Here is a 26,457-nt window from a genome sequence, read left to right on the forward strand (position 1 = left end):
TGTATTTCCATCAGGGTCACTGAATCTAATGTTGAAATTGGGTCCTGCTTTTCCTATTTTCATGTTGGTAGCTTTCTCAGTGTTTTCTCAGCTTGGTTCACTGCCCCGATTTCTGGTCCTGCACGCTCCTCCGCATCAATGGCTTCATCCAAGCGACTAGGGAAACAAAATGTTACACAACTTAGTTTACACTTTACTTGCATCAAGTAGCTGTCAAGTAGCATCAAGTAGCTAAACATTATATAGACATTTCTAAAAAAATACCCAATTTCTCAGCACGCATTACTTCCTCCTCCTCCTCCTGCTGCTGCTGCTCTTCCTCCTCCTCAGCTCCTCGTAGGAGTGTTCTGGTAGGGCAACAATTCTTCAGGCATTCTGCCGCCAAAACCCAAGACCTGATGAGAGACGATAGGAGTACATGGTGTGTGCCGGCGCCCTGATTTGGGCTGTTTGAAGGTAGAATTAGAGGAATATAAACATTAGGATTAGACTGTTGTGATGTCCAGTGGCGTACGTAGGTTAGTCATGACAGTCACAGGGGTGTAATGTAAGTTAGAGTCGCCATCTAAACAAAACATCTTCTCTCCTAAAAATGCAAAATCCTTTGCCTGGTTAATAAACCAGACCGAACACAACAACACCCCCTGGCGGTAGTGGTGTTGTAGTATGGTCTGGAACCGATCCATTGAGATTCTATTTCCTCAACCAGCTTCAAGGGTTGGCCAATCAGAGTTGTATGCTTGGGGCACGTGGTTTGGGGCTTGCATCACTAGGCTTTAGCCCGCCCCCCAGTAATGAAAGCTCTTCCTGAAATCCCAGACTCTCTTCCCAAAATGAAGTGTGTGTGTGTGATAGAGGCTGGCAACGCCAGGCAACAAAATCCTACTAATACTGCATCACTGCATGTAAGCCAAGCCTAACATTTAAAACAGTTTGCTCCATTTTCAGAGTAAATATACATAAAGAACAGAATGAGATGTAAACAAAACATTATTTATTGAATATAATTTGAATATTGAAAATGTATTTGAGTAAAAGTATGAAAGTGTTGTCATCAAAATGTACTTCAAAAAGTACCAAACCAACAGTAAAAGTACAAAATGTTTGAAAATATATCGGCGGGGCCTCACACAGACTGCGTAGTGATATAGGGGGCGCCGGCTCTGGGGACACCAGTGACCAGCTCATCACCTGTTTGTCTGTGCTTCCTCATTCTTTTGAATTGAAAGCTGTCTGTGCTATTCCATGATGACCCAATAGCGCCAAGTGGTTATGATGCATACTGCATACTGCACCACATTGATTCCCAGCTGGCCGGGGCCATTTGTTGAAAGTCAATCCTGTGTTCTCTTTGTCTGTGTTGCTCTCTCCAATATCACCGTAACATACTCATAGTACGATCATTGACCATAATAATAATTGAAATAAAACCTTTCCAGTAAGAAGAAATCAGGTCCCAGGTACAATTAACTTTAGTTACTGTGGTGACTGGTGGCAGAAGATCATATCGGTTCCCGTTGAGAAACAGAAACAGAAATAACAGAAGTAAACACTCTCTAAAAAATGCTCCCCAAAATATTTAGCCCACCCCAGTTAACAACCAGCCCCCCCCCCCCCCCCCCCCCTACATTCACAAAAGTGAATGTAGCGTAATGCACAATGCCTAAAGCCTAAAGCACCTTGGATAAAGGCGCTATATATATGCACTATTTACCATAAAAAAAGAGAAGGAAAAAACATATGAAAATTTGAAGTAGGCCTACCTGGTAATTCCGGACCAGCCGTCTTTCACCCTGTCGGCCTGCTTCTCGAAGACGGTCATCTTGGCCGATGTTTGGCCATCTGAAACGGCAATGATGGCATTTTTAACCATCTGGGCTGGTATGGGCTTATCGCCCACCCAGTCCCATTTCAGCACCTTTTCGGCCATTTTTAGGCCGACCACCTTGAGCTTAATGCTCGGAGAGCGCTCATATGGCCCAGTAGGTCTTTTCATCAGAATGGTCTTGAGATCCATTGCTGCTGGGGAGAAAAAGAAGACAAGGACTGTTATGTTGAACTCCTATTAACCCCAAATATGAGCGAAGTTTGACTGATTTCTGTGTGTGTGTGTGTGTGTGTGTGTGTGTGTGTGTGTGTGTGTGTGTGTGTGTGTGTGTGTGTGTGCGTGCCTGTGCGTGTGTGTGTGTTGAAAATGTAGTTTTAATCCTGGCGTGCATGCCACTTGGCATTTATTTAATAAATAATGTAGACTATTACTGGACAGAAAGGGCAGTCCCTTGGGTTGGCTTCCTAGGTTGGCATTATGGTGGTTGTAATTCTTAGCCAACAGGAGATAAAATTCCAGGGCTGAAAAGTATCCTCCTGCTGTACCAACTATGGAAACGTGCAGCGATGGGCAAGCTACTTGGAAAATGTAGTAAGCTAAGCTACAAGCTACTCTTGATGAAATATAGCTTAAGCTACAACACAGCTACCCACAGAAAATGTAGCAAAGCAAGCTACAAGCTACACGGCAAAAGTAGCTAACTACAACAACTTTTTTTTTTTTTTTTTTTAATCAAGTACAACTTTCCACCAAACAAATAGGCAGGCAAAAAATGCTCAGTTCGATTGATTATTATAAAACTGTAAACAAGCCCTCATGTCTGGCTTTTTGTGTCATCCTTTCATTTACTTTTTAAATTAAATGTGTAGCCTACCTTTTCAGGCTGTGACCCCCCCAAAAATCCTATTTGAACTTGGGACCCCACCCTGACAAGCAATTGGAATTAGGAGTTGAGGCATTACATTTAGTTTCACATTTCTGCTCCACCAATACATTTTGTGAAAATAGCAGATCTACAAGCTCACAAGGCCTCGGAACACAAGGCGTTTCGAGCTTGTAGATCTGCCATTTTCACAATTTGTGCCTCTTTTACTATATTGTCAATTTGGCCAATGTTTGACCAGTTTTTTATAGTTGATAACTTTTGATGCAGTTCCTTGCAGGTCCTTAAATTGCCACTTCACTGTCATTAGTTAGCTGTGGAAAAAAAGTGCACTGACTTGTGTGCTGTCGAAACAGCTGATAAGCTGCAGCCAGCGGTGGACAGTAACTGAGTAAATGTACTTGTAGAGAGCGCATAGTGGAGAGCGCATAGTGAGACAGATCCTTGGCTTGGTCTCACTTCAAAGAGCCATAAATCCCGTGCTTTAGTCTCTTCTCTCTACACATAGGCCATGGGATGGACCCGTCTATTGTGTGTTTCATTGATCCCCACTCAAAAATTACATTCTTTTTTCACATTAGATATATAAAATTCTTATGAGTACTGTGATTAATGTTTTCATCTTGAATTCGTACGCACTAATGAGAAAGACCGATTTTATCAAATGCTATTTAAAACAGGCAAATATACAGGGCACCTAAGACATCTCCATGGCAACCAGGAAGAAAACATTACACAAAGCTGACATTTCTCGCCCAAAAAGACTAACATTAGCGTAATAAATTGCTTTTTCCTAACAAACTTGCAACAGGTATACCATAGACTACTAATAGTTAATTCATAACCGTGTTGGACTACTTTTATATACCAGTTTATATTTTCGCTATTGCCTGTCGTTCACTGACACTGTAGTCTCTGGAACGCGGGCGTTTCATACTGCCATTAACATAAAAGTGGTAACATTATTTTTCTTCTTTCAATTCTAAAAGTAGTGATTAGGTTATGAAAGGAAGGTGATTAGGTGATGAAAACTAGCAAAACTATAGCAGCCATTCACTTTAATCAACGCGATGCATCTCCCGTCCAATGTAACTGTGATGTGGATGTCAAACAAACGTTAATCACGTCGTATTTAATTATATCTGTTACAGATGATTGTCCAAATAAACTGTACATTATTTAAACTGTGAGCCGTTTATAGATAATATGCAGTGTTGCCCTGGGCATTGTTGTAGGCTGTCTGCATTAACATATGAACTGAACGAGTATGCATGCATCAATTTATCAATGATTTAACTCCATGATAGGGACTTAGGTGTGAAGTCATTAAAATATCGTACCCTAAACAAATCACAAAAGCAACACAATTGCCTTCATTGATGAGCTGCTTCTTCCTGTCATCTGATCAGTGTCCACACAGGGGATTAATTCGAATTGCATTTTAATATCAAATGAAACTAACAGAGCAAAAAACTATGTGCTGAACTAATGCGAGTCTTTGAGAATTACAGTTAGTATCTTCACCAATAATGAGCACATTTCTAGAGACACGGTAACACATTCATTGTACTAAATGACAAGAAAGCATAGATTCAGAAAGATATGGTAACCAGTGAAATACCAAGTTACCTCAGTCATTTCTTCAAAGTTAAAGATATTACATAACAGCAGCAAACTGTGGCTGACCCAGCAACGACTTAACACACATTTTCTGCATTTTGAGTGGATTTCACACCAGCATGTGTCAAAGAGCAGCACAATGATACATTGCATGAACAGAAAAAGACACCAAAAAGTGTGATAAATCTTTATTTTCCAGAATCGTTTTAAAATGGGCTGCATTATATGTTCAATCATGAATATAGACCCATCTCATAAGACTGCTGTCTGCATTATGACACAATCCACGTCACAATAATTTCCCAGATCTTGTGGTTTGTGTCCCAGCCAGGCTCCTGCAGCTCTGCAACCCACGTCAAGTAGTCTGTAACACATATCATCACATAACAATGAAGCATTTGTATAACGCTTTGCTAAGTACTCAAAGCGCTCTTCGATGGATCATTCATTCATGTATATCCAATTAAGTTTGTATAATTTAATCTCGGGTGTTCTGTTCTGTATTATTATTTAGGCTCTGTAGATTATTTAGAGCCAAAACTGTGATCATAACCTTTAATACTCACTACATGCTAAATACTGTACTACCACGCCAGGACAAGTAGACAGAATGGCATCCGAGCCTGAATCTAACTGTACCAGCACATCAACTTGAAGATCGAGATAAAACAATTAACCATATAATAAACCTTTAATGTTTGACTGTGCAGTAAATCATATAGCACTGAACAGGGTCGTAGTATTATATAGTATGTAGATGGAGCACTATGACAAGACGAACGTAATCTGAACACATTAACAGCTGTCTTAAGGTTAGATCTTTTCAAGAGAAAATGAACAAATCACAAACCGTTGCTAACCGTCAACGTGACTGCAGAGATATGAACAGAAATTAATGATACGCGATGAGACAATGTGTAGCATTGCAATGATCGTGAGCCATTATAGCTATATTAAAGATTGGGGCATATTGATTGGCCACTGCTTAATATATCTTAACCATTTGCAGCTGTAAATATTCACACTAAATGTGCATCTTTAAAACAGCCTGCTGCCATCAATCTTGTCTCTTGTCTATGATCGCCACGACGTTATAATGATCCATGTTAATGCGTCGTCAACACGGCTCATTCTATAGTCTGCGTTCATTGTAAATGTTCATGAGTATATCAAACAATTGAGCATCATCACAAAACAAATATTACCTTCACAGGAGATGTCGTTGTGTTGTGTGTTAGCTGCTATGGTTAGCTGTGATCACTTCTTATTATAACTCTATGTGTGATCATAGCGTCCACGACGGGTACTTCCTGCTTCTTCCATCAAGGAACGTGATTGGCCGAAACAGCTGAGCCGTATAAGGAACACACGCTTTGATTGGTTTATACTTCGGTTGCCATGTATCGTGTTGCCACATTTTTAATACTAAGTAGTGAAATTATTTATTACGTTTTCTTATTGTGAAGTTCGCATTCAGATTGGAAACATGTGATACTGTGTTCACAAAGAATGTATCTACACAATACTAAAAGAATTAGCCTGTTTTATGAAGGGGATCAACCAAAACCTTAACTAAAGTAGATAGAGGGGAAAGTCCGGCTGGCTAACAGAGGAGGTTCGTTGAATGAAGTGAAAGCAAAGCAGCGCTGCACAGAACAACACGTTTGGGGATCTGTTGGGAATTATTTTCCTCACAAACTTTATTTAGCAGTCACATTTTGCCGGTATAGTATAGTTTGCTGGAAACGTGTTGCACAAGGCCATTCGGGGTATATCCAGAGAGCACCCTTTTTGGTCCATTAACATGCAAGAAGCCATAAGCTTGGTGAATTTGTATCGAAGATGTGACCCCCCCCCCCCACAATAACCCTCCCTCCCTCCCGATGCACAGTACCTAGCTCGGATTTTAAGCCATGATGATCATCTGTGGGCCAAGAAAGCACCTGTAGACAACAGAGGAGGGGCCACACATTTGATTTTTAATTAACGTATACATTGTCAATGACCACGTGGCCCAGTTCCCCCAAGGGCCCCTAAGAGCCAAGGGCCCCTGGCAACGGCCCCACTGGCCCAATGGTTGATACAGCCCTGACTCAGCCTGTCTACTGTAGACAAGCTTTGGGTCTGGCAATCCAAATAACAGGACCGTACGATAGGTGGTTGACCAGGCTGATGACAGGAGAACTTTTTCGAGTATGAGTAAAACCAAGGTGCCATTTTCTCAACAGTTGATTGAGTCATCTTGGCTACCATTGTTGTGAGCTTTTTTATTCGATTTGATTTAATAGGCCTACTCAAACATTTTTTAATCTTTTAACCCACATTTCTCGGCTCAGGCAGCTCAACTGTTAAGTATTTACAGTTACATTTTGAGTACATTTTTATCTTTAACGGTTGGCAGTAACTCTCTCCAACACATGGTGAAGTTTGTCCTGTTCTGCAAAGTTGGCCACCAGAGGGTGCTGTTCACCAAGCCATGCAGTCAGACTTGGTCTGGCTGTTCTACAGCACTGCAAGTGTTGTCAATGGTGTGTGTGTGTGTGTGTGTGTGTGTGTGTGTGTGTGTGTGTGTGTGTGTGTGTGTGTGTGTGTGTGTGTGTCAGGCTGCTCTCAACATGATCCAACTTTACCTGGCCATTTGTTTTTATTATTCTGTGTGCAGCATTGCATTGATGGACAGGTTGGATTGATTTATTTTATTCTATACTTTTTCAAAAGGTAATTAAAACCTGGCAGATAGAGGTAAATACATAAATCTGGCAGTTAAGAAGTTAATAGTATGACATCATGTGACATCTTTGTAGAGTTCAAACAGTTCAAACGACAACTGAGTTCGGGATGAGTTCCACATTGTGTTTGAGTGCAAGAATATTAGCATTGTGAATGTCAAAAGACCTGCCAAAGTAATAATACTTTTTCAGGTATTGGCAGGTAAATCACCCATCTATATGGAAATGAATTGTATAGTGCAATCTGAAAAGCCAAACGTTATTTGTAAATTGTGTGCTTTTCCAAAGCAGAATAAAACACCCTTCCTCTGTATAAGTATGGATGTATGTATTGCATAGTTTATTGCATTTTCACAACAATTTTACAAATTCATTCAAAACATTACATGGCAATATCAAAGAAACATTTCAAAAATACATTGAAGTTATACAAATGAAGTCTAGTGAACCTAAAATGTATTATTAAATGTATGTTGTCATGACTGAAAGACAGTTCAAAGCTACAAACAACACCACACTCCCATGTGCAGTGCTAAAGATGACAGGAAACAGTACGTTTTCTATTCTATATGAGAATTTCGTAATCAATGCTGTCTGTGGTATAATGAAGTCAATACAATATTGGCATAACATGTTAATGCAGCCTACATAAATCCTAAATAGCCTATTAGAACTAAATAACACCCACCCGTCATTGTATTCATGACATTGGAAAAATAACAAGTCTTAGTCTGACTGACGGACTGAAGATCTTGCTCTTGTTAGAAAGGCTTCTCTCCGGTGTGTGAGACACGCAGGTGTGTCTTCAGGTTACCTGACTGACTGAAGCTCTGGTCACACACTTCACAGTGGTAATAAGCATGGCAATACATAGCAAGATTACACTAAAATTAATAGAATTCCTAGAGTTATTAAGGGCCAATTTCATTTTGGGAGAGTTATTTTAAGTCCATGGTTCTTCTCTTTCTTAGTTAGGTTTTCAGCTAAATAAGAAAAAAAGAAAAGTCTGTTGACATTTTACATCTTGTCTTCCAAAGCTTAAAAACAGTTAAGCTACAATTTATTGTTAGAAAACTCAAGTGTATAATGGGATGAACGTTTAACGTCATTTTGTAATATGTCTCTGGTCCCTCAATTAGACTATTTTCATAAGATATGCAGTTGTGTAGTGTGACTCAAGTTTTAGGATTCCATCTCCAAGAGATCATATAGCCTGAAGGGACAGTGAGCTAAGTTTTATTGGTTGTTGGTGGCTGTCAGGGGGATATCAAAAACAGCTATGGTCTATGGAGAGGCTCTGTCTTGCCTCATCCGCTACAGGTTGCAATGACAGCTCTGTGTAAAAACAAACAAAAACAAACAAAAAAAACAGTTAAGGCCATGTAAGTACAGATTTTAAATGTATATCATATTGGGGTACAAAATAGTAATGTAAATTTATGTATTGTTTGACATCCAGAAGGACACACTGTCTGGGAGGACAAGCACTTTACATCATATTTACGCATAGGCTACAAATGGAATATGTTTTCATCAGATTGATCAATACATATTATTTACTGATAAATACATATTATTTACTGATAAATACATATAATTCACCGATAAATACATATTATTTACTGATAAATGCATATTATTTACAGATAAATACATATTATTTACCAATAAATACATTTTATTTATTTACAGATAAATTAATATTATTTACTGATAAATACATATTATTTACTGATAAATACATATTAATACATATTATTTATTGATACATACATATTATTTATTGATAAATACATATTTGTAAATATATCAGTAGATCTCTGTAGAAGTAACATAGTGATGGTTTATGTAAGTGTTGTAATGTAATTATTTGAATCTACAAAGTAACTAACTTTTTCAAATTGTCATGGTGTAAAAGTATAATATTTGAATCTGAGATGTAGGGGATAGAAGTTAAAGTATTGAAAATTAGAAACACTCTAAACAGCTCTAATTTGTACTTAAGTGGTGCATGAGTACATGTACGTAGTTGGAAACATAAGCTGTCAGACAGCTAAAAAGGCATCCACATCCTGAGCCATGTAGGCTGGGTGCTGGACTAAAGTTAGTTAACAATAAAAGAAAGAAAAAGTCCGCACACCAAATTTGATGTTCCCAATACTTTTAGTTTTTACTCAGGTGAAGTTTCGAGCCTGGTGGCTCTTCTTCAGACCTTCCGTCAAAGGGATTTGCTGGTTTCAAAGCCTAGAGTTATTACACCACAGAAACTCTACAACTGTTACAGCAATGCAGACAAACTAAAAGTATTGGGAACATCAAATTTGGTGTGCAGACTTTTTCTTTCTTTTATTTTACATGTACGTAGTTACCATAGTTAATACCAGAGTACATGGAGATGAAAGCAAACGGTACAGTGACATAAAAACAGCTACAAACCTATTCTGTATAACTTTATCACAGGCTGCTTCAGCACCGCTGCCTGGTAGATCTCTCTCTGTTCCTCCTCTGACGCAGTTGAAAAGCTGGACGACATTTCTCTCTTAAAAACCTGAAATAGTTCATCTTCGGTCCATTTTGAGAGTCGATATTCGAGGCCAGGTTTCTCCGTTGGAGATCCAACTTTACTTGCTGACATTTGATGGTCTTGAGTTGAGCAGGACGTTGGTAATGATGAGTTGATAAATAGTAGACCTTCCACACAGAACAGAACAGTGCTTACATAACCAGGACCCTCCCACTCTCCACCAGGCAGCAACACTACCGTCCAGATCCAGATGCAAACACAATATTTTGAAAATAGAAGATCTACAAGCTCACAATGCATTGCATCGTGACATATTGTGAGCTTGTAGACCTGCTATTTTCAAATGGCCAAAATGTACATACCGGTAGGCTATAATAGCCTATATAAGGGGTGGAAGTGGTTAATGTATGTTTTGTAATAATAATCGATATTCAAAGCAACTTGTAAATAAAGTTTGTAGTGGAGTAAAAATACAACATTTGGATCCGAGATGTAGTGGAGTAGAAGTAAGTACTGGAAAATGTAAATACTAAAGTAAAGTACAAACACCCTACTTTAGACCACTGCTTTCCACCCCTGCTCCTTTCACAAAGAAAGAATCTCCTTCCCTCTTAGGAAACTCATGTGCCGGCCTCACGAATATGGATCTTTTCTAAACGCACAATTATTTTGTGTGCGTTTGAGGCCACAACGCAAACAGAGATTCCAGACGCTAAAACAGATCTTTTTGTTGTAAACCGATAAATAAGTGAAGATTACCAAAATATCTGATTCAGTGGATCTGTGTAGACTTGAAAAACAGAGTTGCTGTGATAACGATGATGTAGTGTGCATCATGCATGCATGGTGCTACATAATATCTAGGCTATGTGAGAGAGAGAGTCACAACACACACACACACACACACACACACACACACACACACACACACACACACACACACACACACACACACACACACACACACACACACAGGTTTGCAATTGCTACTTTGTGGGGACATTACACATAGTCTACTATCTTTGTGGGGACATTCCATTCATTTTTAACCCTAACCCTAACCCTTAACCTAACCCCTAAACACCTTGTGGGGACTTATTAATCTGTCCCCACTTGGTTTTTTCCTCCGATTGTACTATCTTTGTGGGGACATGAGGTCCCCACAAAGTAGCAATTCCCTGTCCACACACACACACACACACACACACACGCACACACACACACACACACACACACACACACACACACACACACACACACACACACACACACTCTTAACTCTCTAGTTGCATGCTGCATGTACTTGATGAGTCCAGCAGAGGGCAGTGTTCTACAGGACATTTTCCATTGCAGCAACTGGCTGCTGTGTGGGAACAAGCATGCCACACACACGCACGCACGCACGCACGCACGCACGCACGCACGCACGCACGCACGCACGCACGCACGCACGCACGCACACACACACACACACACACACACACACACACACACACACACACACACACACACACACACACACACACAGTCCACTGTTTGTTTGCTCTTTGCTTAGCTTATTCTTCTATGGCAGGGGGTCCGGGACCCCTAGGGGGTCCTCAGAGTTACTACAGGGGGGCCTTCAAATCTTTGTGTGATAGAAACCTTTTTCTCCTTTTTTATATTAACCACTTGAACCCTAGTGTCCTTATCCTTGTGTTCATACAGAGGCGGCTCCAGGGGGCTAAAGGGGAGCACACACTGAACGCGGACGGCTGGAAAAATAGAACAGCGGCCGGTGTGGATTCGTTCATTGAAAATAATGGGGCCGTATGTTTTGACACAGCGCTTCCACGCCGCCTCCGTGTCCAGTGTGTGTTCCCCTTAAGCCTTCTTCCCTCTGGAGAAGGCTTAGCCCCCCCCCCCCCTAAGCCCCCCACTCCACAAACCCAATTGTGATGAAAATTATTTAAGGAATAAATGAATAAAATATATAATATATATATATACAGTATAGGCCTATGTGAAAGACAATTGACTGACTTAAACCATACTATAAAATCCTACTTTCAAAGCTGGAAAGCATCGTCAGCCTCACAAAAACCCTATCCAATCACCTAAAGTCCTCAGATTTCGAGCTGGAAACTGCCAATGTTCTTATGTTCAGTTATCCACACCCCAAGTGAAGGAATCGTGTTTGTCATATTAGTACTATATTCAGTATTGTTTGTTACCAAAATTAATTAGCCCCTTCTCTAAAAAAGCCCCCCAGTCACAATTCTCATGAGCCGCCGCTGTGTTCATAGAACTTTAGCCCAAAAAAGCTGACCTACAAGCTCACAAAGCCTTGCACTGCGAGGCAAAGAGGTTTGGTGTAGATCACACTGTCCAACTTTTTAACCGATTACTCTATTTAGAATAATTAATTAGCCCTAGTTGGAAGGGCGCAGCGAGGCCAGGGTATTTAGGCACAACTCAGAAGCTCTCCTATAGCTAGAAAATTATAACCAACGTGTCTTTTATATTTTTATTTGCAATAACATACATACATAAACATACTATTAAACACACGATCATACAGTAAACGCGATAGTTCCCATAAACCAAGCAATCTACTTTGACAAGTTAACTTAGTTTTGTGCTTCCTACAGTGGTTTGTCCCCTACACTGGAGCTCTAACACTAAGTCCACTATTTGGCTAAAATTCCCCAACTACAGAAAACCAACAGGTTATTAACCTGTGAATACACAAGCAAAAGCAAATAACAACAACAATTAATACAGATATTACACAACAGTTTAGTACAACAGATAATGCAATTCCTTATATCTTTCATCCTCACCAGTGGCACCCTGGCTCTCTGCTTTAGATGTTTCCTCTACGGTGGTCTGGGTGAATCTAAACTCTCACATCCTGCCTGCTGGCTAAGAAAATGTTGGTGGCCTCTGTCGGCCAATGGGCTGCTGACTTCTCTCTCCCTGCCTGTTATCTGGTTACTGATCATTGAGGCCCCCACAATGCTACACCATCAGGGTTGAACTAACAGACTGTTCACAATGTATTTTAGGCTGTGGCATAATACAAATTATATGCAATAATACAAATTACATTTACATTAGATTGAAATAGTATCTCTTTGGTTACTTAATAATAATAATGCATACATGCAGTAAATATGAAATGACAGTTTCTCAATGGATTCTCTTTCCTCTCTCTCAGACTGGGAGAGCATGACACTCTTGTTTGTTTGTGTGGGGGTTTTACGATGTTATCTGGCCCCTCTCTCCTCTGCAGTTAGGTCACACATTCCATGCGACAGGGTCATTCTATGGTCTAATTCCTTGTTAATCTCTACAGATCACAGACTGAGTCATTTCAGGATAAAATTCTATACAATTTGACTTCCATAATTTTAATACACTCATGACAGTACGAAAATAACTTGACACACACTAAGTACAGAGTGAAGGTCAAGTTTATTAAGTATTGAGTGGTTACAGTAAATGTCTAAAAACACAAAATTACATGAATCCAAAATACACCGATGATTGTGCTATCAAACAATTAAACTAAAATATGGACTCTATGAAAAAGTTGTGGGGGTCCCTGCTTCATCTCTCTCTCAACCAAGGGGTCCTTGGCCTGAAAACATTGAAGACCCCTGTTCAATGGTATTATATATAATAACTTTTATTTGTAGAGCAGTTTTCATACATAGAATGTAGCCCTAAGTGCTTTACCTACAAAACATAAAATAAAATAAAATAACAGAGTTGCCAAACAGAAACAAGTATTGTTAAAGAGGCGGTGCCATAGTTTTGTACTTTTTCTGGTTTTCATGTGTCTAGGAGGTTGACAGTACTTCATTAGACCCCCTGGTGTGGTTGTTATGAGCAATTATGTATTGCCTTTCTATTTGGGTTTTAGCTGTAGGCTGCCACCTTTTGTGGGGTCAAACGTGCCGGTCCAAAAACACACATACTTATTACATCACAGAATCAACCCCTCCCCTAATTACCATTCACCCAACATACGTGGGTGTGGCTAACTTCAGCTGGGTCACCACCCACCATGACAACCACGCATACCAATGAACTGGTGGGTGTGGCCACATAAAAACATAATTTTCTCTTTCTGTACACTTTTTTTGGAAAAAAAAATCTTCCTCCTAGTATAATCATAATACCTGATACTCATGTTTTAGAGGGGGGAAATCATGGCACCACCTCTTTAAACAAAAAGTGAACAGATGACACCATATTACCCCATACAAATACTCAACATGTCACCCAAATAAAAATACATCACCATTTACACTTTTCCAGATAAATCAACAATAAATTAAAATACTACCCAACAACTCATTTCTTGGACAGCTACATAATGCAATGGGTTAACTGGTTAAATAAAAGTAGTTCATGACTACATTTAGATGGAAAAGGTTACCAAAAACACTATGGGAGTGCTAATATAATGGGATGAACGTTTTAGCGTCTTCGTGGTGAGGATGGAGAAGGTCAGAGGTTCAGCCAGAATAAATAATCATAGTTTTCGTTTGCACAAAAAGAAAAAAAGAAAAAAAAGAGAAAAAAAAATGCATATAGCAGCAGGTAGCATGACATCATGGCTCATTCATGAACTGTCTGGGGCATGGACGGATTAACCCCCGCGAGGGCCCCTGGCCTATAATTTTTTAGGGCCCCCCCACTCTCCATCATAAGCCCCCCTCCCTCCCGACGCGCACTGCCCAGCTCGGATTTTAAGCCATGATGATCATCTGTGGGCCAAGAAAGCACCTGTAGACAACATAGAAGGGGCCCACACATTTGATTTTTAATTAAAGTATACATTTAATTTTAGTAAATTGTCATTGACCACGCGGCCCAGTTCCCCCCAAGGGCCCCTGAGAGCCAAGGGCCCCTGGCAACGGCCCCACCGGCCCAATGGTTAATACAGCCCTGGTCTGGGGGGCAGAGTCCTGCAAGGGTCCAATTTTGAAAACCTGCGCCCGCCTATCATTAATCAGATCCGTGGACCGACCCGTTACCCGTCATTATATAAAAATCGAAACCAGATCTGCCCTGCCCGTCAAAAAATGGAGTAGGGTATTTGTGTGTTCATGTTGTTTGTTATTTTGCATAAAAAAAACAATGAAAAATAAAAAAGACTTTAATACATGGCTACAAAGTACTTTGTTTCCATACAATTGATTATTTACATTGCAAAACGATTTGATACAGATTATTTACATTGCAAAACGATTTGATACATATTATTTACATTGCAAAACGATTTGATACAGATTATTTACATTGTAAAACGATTTGATACAGATTATTTGCATTGCAAAACGTTTCGATACAGATTATTTACATTGCAAAACGTTTCGATACAGATTATTTACATTGCAAAACGTTTCGATACATATTATTTACATTGCAAAACAATACGATACGATATACAGAACCAAACGGTACAACATTTGCTTTTGCATATCGATAGATATTAGATAATAATCAGATAGTAGATAATTGCAAATTAAAAAACGATTTTTCATTTCAGTTACTATATCGTTAAACCCCTACTTGGTTGCGCTCAGGTGTTGCTCTGAGAATAGCAGATCAACAAGCTCACTACGCTACAGTATCAATGCAACTGGCATACAGCAGGCTTGTCACAATGTGTGACTAATGTGCAGAAATGCCAGTGAGACGATCAGCATTTCAGAATACACCGATTGCCATGTGTTGCACATTATCTGTCTTTCAAAAATAACAGCGTGAAAGGTCACTTCTCTCTGTGGTCATCAGCTGCAAACATTATAAAAAAAAAAAAAAACTAAACTACTACAATAACAATAGAAAAGTGTGCTTTTGGAACCAAACCATAGTCTCTAAACCATTTTCATATCAAGGTCCATTATTTATTCAGCACAAGTAAAAGACAAGTCATTTTATGCGTGGTTGCGCTGGGGTGTTGCTCTGAAAGTAGCAGCTCAACAAGCTTGTACATGTACGTCTGTTTTCAGCATGGAACCAAATGTAATATCAGCCATTTTGACACCATCATGACCCACCAGAATCAACTGTAGATTTAGTCGACTAAAATCTTAGGATAATTAGTCGACTAAAACTAGACAAAATCTAAATCTTTTCAGACTAAAATGGGACCAAAACTAAACAGCATTTTATTCAAAAGACTATTGGCTGGTTCAAATAGCTGATCTACAAGCTCACGTCTCAATGTAGATCGGTATTTGAAGTATTTTTAAATGTTTTTCAAACTAGGAAAACAAGGCAAAGAAGTTTAGGAATGAGGCATAAGGCATGGACGAAAACAGGGCCCTGTGACTAAAATAAATCGTTGTGTAAATCTTTTCAAGATGCTACTGAATCAATACACAACTGGCATACAGGTAGCCTGGGATCAATGTCATTTTGGGGTTTCTGTAGAGGTGCCAACTTGCGTCCTGTTCACTCGTGGACATGTATGGTCTACTGTACTTGTGCAAAGCGCAAGTATTTAACATTTTCTTTTAGGGTCATTAGGGATGAGCTGTAATGGCTGAAGTCCACTCTGTGTTCCTATTGGATGTGCTAAATCAGTGGTTCTCAACCTTTTCAGGCCGCGACCCCCAAAATAATCATATTTTAACTGGGGGACACCACCCCCACCCTGATGACACTTGGAGTTGTAAGACTTGAGGCGTTGCATTTTGTTTAACACGGTTCTTGTGAAAATAGCAGATCTATATGCTCACAACGCCTCGCAAATGCCTGAAACAATGAAACCACGCCCACATTTGGAGATGAAACAATGGCCAACAACAATGCCTCAAACAATGAAACCACGCCCACATTTGGAGATGAACCAATGGCCAACAATGCCTGAAACAATGAAACAATGCCCAAATTTGGAGATGACTGACATCACTGATGTCTGGGATCTCTAACTTCTGAGACTCCTACATTCAATCCCTCATATACTGTGCACACAAGTGTGGGTCCTAGTTATTGCCAGACCCATGAAATGGGTAGGCCTACATAAGCAAATGTCGGTCTGTCCGGGTTTTCTATATAAAGGGTATATATGATGATGACATGATGATGACATGCCTACAAAAGCCATGATGTCATAAATGATGATGACAGACAGGGGGTTGGCAGAACCGGGGTCTGGCACAACCAGGTTGACCTGGTCTTGTTAATGTAGTTCTGGGGAGACTTTATTTTCACTAGATAAACTTTTCCGCTGCTTTTGGAAATGTATGGAATCAATGCGATAGGGAATCAATGGGATAGGGAATCAATAGAGAATCAATGGGAGTGGGAATCAATAGAGAATAAATGGGAGTGGGAATCAATAGAGAATAAATGGGAGTGGGAATCAATATGGAATCCATTGGTCAAGCTTCACATGACAGTTAGCTTGCTGCAAAATATAGTCACTTCGACAACCACACTTCTGCTCGCATCTTTCTAGTTACTATATTATACTTTATCTCTTGAATTCTTGAGTCATAAAATCTCCTTGAGCTCAATTACTACTGTATATAATATACTTTGTGCGTAGTTTCCGTAAGCGTGGGTTATGTGTGAATAATTGGACATGTGCAAGACAATATTTCTTGTCCCACAATGGCATCCCTCGGTAGCGACAGTTTTTTTTCCTTCTCCAAATGACAAATATCAATTCTACACCTGTGCATGTTGCTGCGGATGTTTACATCTACTTTACATAATACTTTGGCCGTGTTTTCAGAGGGTCCACACAGTTTCCTTAGTAACTGCTTTTATACTTTCATTAAGTGTCCCGCGAAGCTTGGCCAATGTAAACCTGGGTGTACGAACACACGCACCCAATTGACCAATCACAGTCCGGACAGACGTGGGACTAACAGACAAAGCCAGATGTAGGAGCAGTTAGCACCGCACAAAAGGTAGGAGAAAACTGGAAGCGAGCACCGCCTGCCACTCCAAGCCGCTCCGCAGCCGCTGTTTGGCTTTTTCTAACGTATGTGGTGTGGACATACCCACCTCACCGCTACTCACCAGTTAAGAGTGGGGTGGCTCAGAGTAGATGACAGAGTACAGCATCCTGCAATGGGCCTGGTGTACAAGATACACTACACCACTAAGATACCCATGTACCTGACAAAATACTAAATAATCGTTTACACACTCTTATGCAAAGCGCTCCTTGAGGGCAGCAGTCGCAACTCAGATCAGCTCTGCAGTTATTTTCTTACTTTCTCTTTTTCTTGCTTTTTTTTCCTATCTTATTCTTGTGGTGACTCATTACATTGGCCAAGCTGGGCATGTTCTGAGGAACTTTGTTTTATTCATGTATATAGTAGTTTAGTCTGTGTTTCGTGTGTTTTTCTGATTGGCTGGAGGAAAAGCGGGGGAAGGGCCTTCTGTGCCTTGCTTGGAACAAAAGCATAGGAAACAGCAGCCTACCGTTATCTGTCTAGCCCAGGGGTGTCGAACTCATCTTGGGGTGAGGGCCGCATTGGATGAAAGGCGACTTGATGAGGGCCGAACCAGTCGCGGATCGGATGCCATGCACACTCGCGCACATGTTCGCTCTGTTTTCTTCCTGTCGTCTCAGCCACTGCTGTAGTATAGCAGTATATCATTTTACAAATTGTGTTCATTATTAAGTAAAATAGCTACTTTCATTATTGGTATTACAGTTGCAGTTAGGTACGAGAGATGCTATTTGTTTAAAGGAGTAGTTCATCCCCAAAATGACTTTTTTTTCTTTGATTACTCACGCCATGGAGAATTGAGTTCAATAATATATTTTTATTTTATTTGTCGCATTACTAAGACAAAAATGTGATAATAGTACACTTCCCCCCATTGATTCCGGATGGGGACCCAAATGCATTTGGGTCCCCATTCGGAATCAATAGGCATGCATTTATTGTAATCAAATTTTTTTTTTAGGAATGAGTCTACATTGGCTCCATGGCATTTTGGGGGTGAACTACTCCTTTAAGAAGTGCCAATAAGAATAAACCATTTGATAATAGAATAATTCAATTTCTGATAGTCTCCAGTACGCTATAATTTGTAAATGGCTAAAAAAAATATTATTGATGCAGGACAATAATTATTTTTATTTTATTTTATAATAAAAAAAATACGTAATGAACAATAATGGCATATTCAGAAAATATCGGAATAATACAACTTTTACATTTTTATTATTATTATATTTTTTAAATAAGTTATTTTTTTAACAACATTAATTTCCATGTCTAATATGTGTAATCTTTGAGTACAGTTCGAATATTGTAGGTATGTTCAGGTATTATTCATAGCCAGACCAACCACCCTATTCCTAGCAATGCTGTCATCTTCAAAGAGAGAGAGAGAGCTGGTCACTTAACATTCCAATCAATCAACTCAATCACTGCCAGGTGGGAGAAACCTAGCCTGCAGTGTACAGACATTAGTTAGGTTAATTCTTAAAACAATCATAACTCTTGACAGGAATGGGCTAGAGACTTACTTTTTTTCCCTAAATGCTCAGAAATGTATGCTCTAGCCTGGGGGGGCCGGATTGAATCATCTCCGGCCCGCGGGCCGTATGTTTGACATCCCTGGTCTAGCCTGTCTTAAGTGTGTGGCCCTGGGGTAGCGCGACTGGCTCGTTGCCTTGGTGTTTTTATGGAGACACTAGTCTGTTGGTGCCGTAGGCATGGAGACGTATACGTGGACTTTGTTTTGGATGCATGCGAACATGGTCCGGAGTATACGCCGCATCCAAGCTCGACGGAGGAGAGGAGGCCCAGACGCGCTGTCGCCGCGAAAGCCCGTAACTTGGGCCAGAGGAGACCCGGAGGAGACCTCACCGTGGAGGCTTGTGACATGGACCGGAGGCGCGGTCGCTGTGGAGGTCCGTAGTGTGGGTAAAGGCGGCAGAGTAACGTGGGCCGGAGGCGCCCTGGCCGTGGAAACTCGTTATGTGGACCGGAGGCGCTGACGCTGTGGAGGTCCGTAGTGTGGGTAAAGGCGGCGGAGTAACGTGGGCCGGAGGCGCCCTGGCCGTGGAAACTTCTTACGTGGACCGGAGGCGCTGACGCTGTGGAGGTCCGTCTTAAGGTGACTTGACTGGCTGAAACTCTTATCACACTGTTGACACACAAATGTTTTTTCTCCAGTGTAAATACACACTGAAACTCTTAGAACACTGTTTACACACAAAGGGTTTTTCTCCACTGTGGACACGCTGGTGTATCGTCAGGTGACCTAACTGACTGAAACCCTTGTCACACTGTTTGCACACACATGTTTTTTCTCCAATGTGGACACGCTGGTGCTTCTTGAGAGAACCCATCTCACTGAAACCCTTGTCACATTGTTTACACACAAAGGGTTTTTTCTCCACTGTGGACACGGTGGTGTATCTTAAGGTGACCTAGCTGACTGAAACCCTTGTCACACTGTTGACAGTGGAAGGATTTTTCTTTGGTGTGGACTTACTGGTGTTTCTTCAGAGTCGATACTTCAGTGAAGCTTTTATCACATCTGAGGTTTTCTCTCCTGTCTAAGTCATCAAATGTTTCCTCACTTCTCCCGGCTGAGTCAAAGTCCTCACAAGATCTTGATTGGTCTGTGTCCCCTTGTTGCTGGCTGGTTACACAGCAAGGGTTGCTGTGACAGCTCCTCTTCGTTGTGTTCATGGAGAGATGTTACGCCTGAGATGTGAAGGTGTAACCGACACTCAGAACAGGACACCCTGTCTCTTGGAAGATTAGTTTGTGGCCACCACTGCTGCCACTTGGACAGTTAATTGGAAGGCTTGCAGGCTGGAAAATGTTGGTTTTGATATACAATATTTACTCTGTCACTCTCTCTCTTTCTCCCCCTCTTGTTGTCTATGTCTATATCTCACAGTACAGCCCACCTGTTCAGACTCTCTCTTGGTCGTACTCAGACTAAATGTGATGTTTAGCAACCGTGTCACATCTTATTCAGGTTGACCAGAGCTCTGGTCTGACATCGTTTACATCATTCCTAATAACACCGATTTGCACATCTGACAGTTGCAATGAGCAGTTAGCAGTCAAAAAGCAGCAGGAGGTGAAGATGATTTGGCTAGTAAGACGCTTAAGGGCGAAAAGCTTTTCTAACCTATAGACTATATGTCATGTCAGTCTAACCAGTGTGGCAAGTTTTACAGACAGGGATCTCCGTATATGGGCATTAAAGGGATTGATGTGGCTGATGTGGCCTCCATATATGGGCATTCCCATATGAAGCCCTGTTAGGGGAACCACACTAACAGAATCCCTTTTATGACCATATATGGAGCAGTGTTAATTTTATGAGCCATATTTTTATTTTTTGTCAGTCTTAGTCCTAAGACTAAAACTATATTTAGTTTTTATCACATTTAGTCATCCTCATCCTATTTTATTTAGTCAAGTCTTAGTCGACTAAAAGTCTGAGCATTTACATTTTTATCTTAGTCCAAGACAAAGTAATTTTAGTTAGTCTAGTTTAGTCGACAAAAACTGTTGACATTTTAGTCTAGTTTTAGTCAGGACATTTATTTTAACCCTTCACATTTTTTGACAGCAAATAATATAGAACTTATCCAGTTAATCTAAAATTGTTTCACATAGCATTTTTGCTCATGCTTTTGATTAAAAAAATATATATATAGGGGTTTCTGAATAGGGGTGTTTCTAAGTAGGGGTGTTTCTGAATAGAGGGCTGCCCCCGACTTTTAGATGGTCTAATTTAAGTCTGTATACAAATGTAACCAACTGAACCCTAATGGGTCCATTTGGTTCCATTTGAACACCAAAATAAATGTTAATACTGCTGTACAGTAACTTGCAATTGGTTTATTGTTGACTTGTAAATAGACTAAGCCCCCATGCTCCCCCCACCCTTTTTTCTGCCTTTGTATTTGATGTTATGCTTTTGAAATGTTATATGAGATACTTAAAGTTTGTGGTTCCTGTGGAAATAAGCCCCGGCTTTCTAGGATCTCCTTTTAGTTGACCTTGTACCAGTGATTTGTACAGTCATGAAACTGTACTTTTTTCTATTGCAAACTTCTAATAAATTCTTCAATCAATCAATCAATCAATCAATCAATCAATCAATCAATCAATCACACAATCGGCTGTTTGTAAGCTTCAAGGCTCACAACTTTCACAAGACACCTCCGCCGATCTACACGTCCACAAAGCGAATCATTATGCAACGCGCTGTGGTGGGCTTGTAGATCACTGGTGTTGCTTCTCTGTGTTCAGTGCGTTGTACACCGAAGCATTAGGCAGGAATGCACTGCAACGAAACACTCAAGAGGCTGAGAGAGCCGCAAACGATACAACCAGCTGCGACCGTCCATTAGTTCACTGCGGGGATGTGTCGTTGTGTTGCTATGCTAGTGCTATGCTACTAGCCTACGTAGCAGCCTGCTACGCTACATTCTGTGGATTAGCACAGTCTGTCACATCGCCTCTCAGTCTGGCTCGAGGCACGGGACACAGAAAACCAGTGGAAACCACTCGAGAACCGTACTGACAAACTAATCCACGGAACGCAGCGGAGCAGCCTCATCTTCCCCTTTGCTTAGTAGCCGTAGCCATTTGTAATGTTTCGGTCTGACTCTGACTCCCTGACTCTCCTTTCATCATCTGTTGGTGTTTGTGTGCGCCTGGTCTGGCCGCTGTGAAGGGTGTGTGTGTGTGTGTGTGTGTGTGTGTGTGTGTGTGTGCGTGTGCGTGCGTGCGTGTGTGTGAGAGACGCTATTGGTGGGTTTGGGGCTTTGGAGAACAGCGTGCGGAGGAGGAGATGAGAGACGGAGATTCGAGTGTCCGACAATATCTGTAATATTATATTTTGTTCGTCTTAGTCCATGAACTAAAATGACCATAGATTTTAGCCTACTTTTTATTTAGTGAACTACATTTTTGTCTCGTTTTTATTAGTCAACGAAAATGCATAATGATTTTGTCCCAGTCATCGTTTATTCATGTGGGTGTTCGTCTAGTCTAGTCTAGTTTTCGTCCACTAAAAAATGGTCGTTGACGAACATATTTCGTCATCATTTTCGTTAACGAAATTAACACTGATATGGAGATCCCTGTCTGTAGAACCAGCCACACTGGTTAGACTGGCATCTATGGTCTATAGGTTAGATGGACCCTTATACAGGGATCTATAGATGGACCCCTATGCACATTCACAGACATGGGCTTAACTCATTAACTGCCAAAAACGTGAATCCCTTAAAAATCCCGTTGTACCACCCTGCCACGCCCGTGAATCCCGTAAATAAAAAAAATAAAAAAAATAAAAATCTTTTTTTTTTTTTTTTTTTTTTTTTTCAAAAAATTTTTTTTGGACCCCAAAAACGTTAGTAGGCATGATAGCGATCGCGAAATTGCTTGTTTAACCCCCATACAACCCCCATACAACTCAGGTAGCAGACCTCCAAGCTCACAACAGTGTAAAACATAATGGCTGCTATCTCATGAATGCCTGAACGGATTTCCATTCGGATTTTTTTGTTTGAAAGCTGTGAGCAATGTGGACACACGTGGTGCATTATCTAGGCATGGGTGTGCATGATCCGTGCACTATGAATTACATGGAAGTCTATGGAGACGAATGGCAGTTAAAGAGTACGAAGGTATTGTTAAATGGCAGCATATGAGTTAATATTGATGACAGGAATCTCCATGTATGGGCATGACAGGGATTCTATTAGTGTGGTTCCCCTGCCATCGCATTGATGTCAGAGTGTGACAGTCAATCAACAATGAAAGATCAAACCAAAAGTTACCCAGATCAGATAGACAAACAGATACGGCCAAGATGTGACGGTTCACCATCCCAACCACAGTCTGTTCAAGATGCTGCCTCATGGAAAACGTCTACACAGTCTCAAAGCTACCAGCAACAGACTGCAAAAGAGCTTCTTTCCACAAACAGTTAGGCACATGAACGAACTGTCAAAAACGAGAAAGATCCAGGGAAAAAGGAATCGCAAGCACCGGCTTTGTGGATGTATGTCTGTCCATCTGTCCGTCCAACCACCCATTCACCCATGTATCAGTCCCGCACAGCTTGTCATTGGCCAAGCTTTGCGGGATGTTAATGAAATGAACTCAACAAAGGCACTACTCACTTCACACTGGGTGTGATTTTTGAGACTAGCAACTGTCTTTACTTCCCGGCTTGGTCATCAATTTGCTTCAATGATTCAACCAAATTCACTGATGGATGAATTGCAACTGTCAGATGTGCAAATCGGTGTTATTAGGAATGACGTCAACGGTTTGTCTTGTGTGACGTCAGACCAGAGCTCTGGTCAACCTGAATAAGATGTGACACCGTTTTTAAACATCACATTTAGTGTGATACGACCAAGATAAATTGTTACAAGCTGTAATGTCAATGTCAGAGAACCAGGGATTTATAAAGACATAGACAACTGAGGGGGGAAAGAGACTGACAAATATTAAAAGCTATATTTTCCAGCCGCAAGAGAAAAAGAATCACCTCCAATCCAAAGTCCAAGTAGATGTAGTGGTGACCATGAACCAATGTTCCAAGACGCAGGTCTCCTGTTCTGAGTGGCCATACGTCTTCACGTCTCAGGTCCTCCTCCATGAAGACATGAAGAGAAGCCACAACAACCTCTGCTGTCAAATGATGAGCGATGGACAGCTGCCCTCATCTTCCTGTGAGAAAGTCACCAGCTGTGTCACCACCAGCCAGAAACAAGGAGACACAGACCAACCAAGATCTTGTGAGGACTTCAACTCAGCCAGGAGAAGTAATGAAACATTCAGTGACTTACACAGGAAAGAAAACCTCATATGTGATAAGAGCTTTATTGAAGTATCGACTCTGAAGAAACGCCAGCATGTCCAGGCCAAAGAAAAGACATTCCAGTGTCAACAGTGTGATAAGAGGTTCAGTCTGTTAGGTAATCTGAACAGACACCAGCGTGTCCACACTGGAGAAAAACCCTTTGTATGTAAACAGTGCGGCAAGAGTTTCAGTGAGTTGGGTAACCTGAAGAAGCACCTGCGTGTCCATAGTGGAGAAAAACCTTTCGTCTGTAAACAGTGTGACAAGAGTTTCAGTGACTTGGGTAACCTGAGGACACACCAGCGTCTCCATACAGGAGAAAAACCCTTTCAGTGTAATCAGTGTGACAAGAGTTTCAGTTACTTGGGTAAACTGAAGACACACCAGCGTGTCCACACTGGAGAAAAACCCTTTGTTTGTAAACAATGTGACAAGAGTTTCAGTCTGTTAGGTGACCTGAAGACACACAAACGTATTCACAGTGGAGAAAAACCCTTTGTCTGTAAACAATGTGACAAGTGTTTCAGTGTGTTAGGTTCTCTGAAGATACACCAGCGTGTCCATACTGGAGAAAAACCCTTCGTCTGTAAACAGTGTGGCAAGGGTTTCAGTGTGTTAAGTACTCTGAAGATACACCAGCGTGTCCATACTGGAGAAAAACCCTTCGTCCGTAAACAGTGTGGCAAGGGTTTCAGTGTGTTAAGTACTCTGAAGATACACCAGCGTGTCCATACTGGAGAAAAACCCTTTATGTGTAAACAGTGTGGCAAGGGTTTCAGTATGTTAAGTACTCTGAAGATACACCAGCGTGTCCATACTGGAGAAAAACCCTTTATGTGTAAACAGTGTGGCAAGGGTTTCAGTATGTTAAGTACTCTGAAGATACACCAGCGTGTCCACACAGGAGAAAAACCCTTTGTGTAAACAGTGTGGCAAGGGTTTCAGTGAGTTAGGTAACCTGAAGAAGCACCAACGTGTCCCACTGGAGGAAACACCTTATATGTGACTAAACAGTGTGACAAGAGTTTTAGTGAGTTAAGAACCTGAGGACCAGTGTTGGGAATAACATGTTAATCATGTTAATAAAACTGATTACGTAACACGGTCCTTTTCCCATTCAATAACAGCGTTAAAGTTACTTTGGTGTAAAGTTACTGCATTACTATATGAGGTAAAACAACACACTGTTTCTCTCTGCAGTCAGAGAGAGAGACAGAGGAGAGGGAGGAGGAGATCAACACACATACACAGGCAGAAGAACAAACGAGGAAAGCGACAGAGAGACAGGGAGAGAGCGAGAGGGAGAGCGACAGGGAGAGAGACAGAGAGACAGAGAAAGAGCGAGAGTGCTTTACCGTTACCTGCTTCTGCACTCGCCTTTCATTGTAAATGAATTACTGCCGCCGTCTGAAATGTCCTTATAGTGTGACTCAGTGATTTGCTGTGACTGAATGTTCATCAAGCTAAAGCCAGTAGTGTTGTGTCAAGTTATGGTGTCAAATAAAGGAGCGTAAACACTTGACTTCCGGACGGTCGGCCTTCAAAATAAGAGCGTGGGCCCTTGGAAAGTAAGCCCTTGAAATGTACTTTCAGCCAGAGCAATTTAAAATAAGAGTATCACTTTTTTTTAGTAAAAAGAGTAGTACCTCTAAAATGACAAATTAAACATTAGCCAAATTGTCAAATATGAGAGGCGTTGCGAGGTGTTGTGAGCATGTAGATCGGCTATTTTCACAATAGAACCGTGTTTTAGAAAATGTAACTCTTAGTGCTCTTCAGGGTAGGGGGGTCCCCAGATATAATATGACTATTATTTTGGGGGTCTGGCCCATCGGCCTCGCCTTCAAGTAGTTGGGATGGGATTCTAGGTAATTGTAATAATAGTATAATAAACAATGTACCTGTAGAATCCTGTTCGAAAGCCGTAACTCCTGAGGATCTGTTCGGTGAACGCACACGTTGAACCCTGAAACAAGCATATGAAAACATGAGCCAACGTTATATGAGCACAAAGCCACTTTATGCATGCACATTCCCTCTGTAT

Source organism: Nannobrachium achirus (genome assembly GCF_963921795.1).
Source record: "Nannobrachium achirus genome assembly, chromosome: 1".
NCBI lineage: Eukaryota > Metazoa > Chordata > Actinopteri > Myctophiformes > Myctophidae > Nannobrachium > Nannobrachium achirus.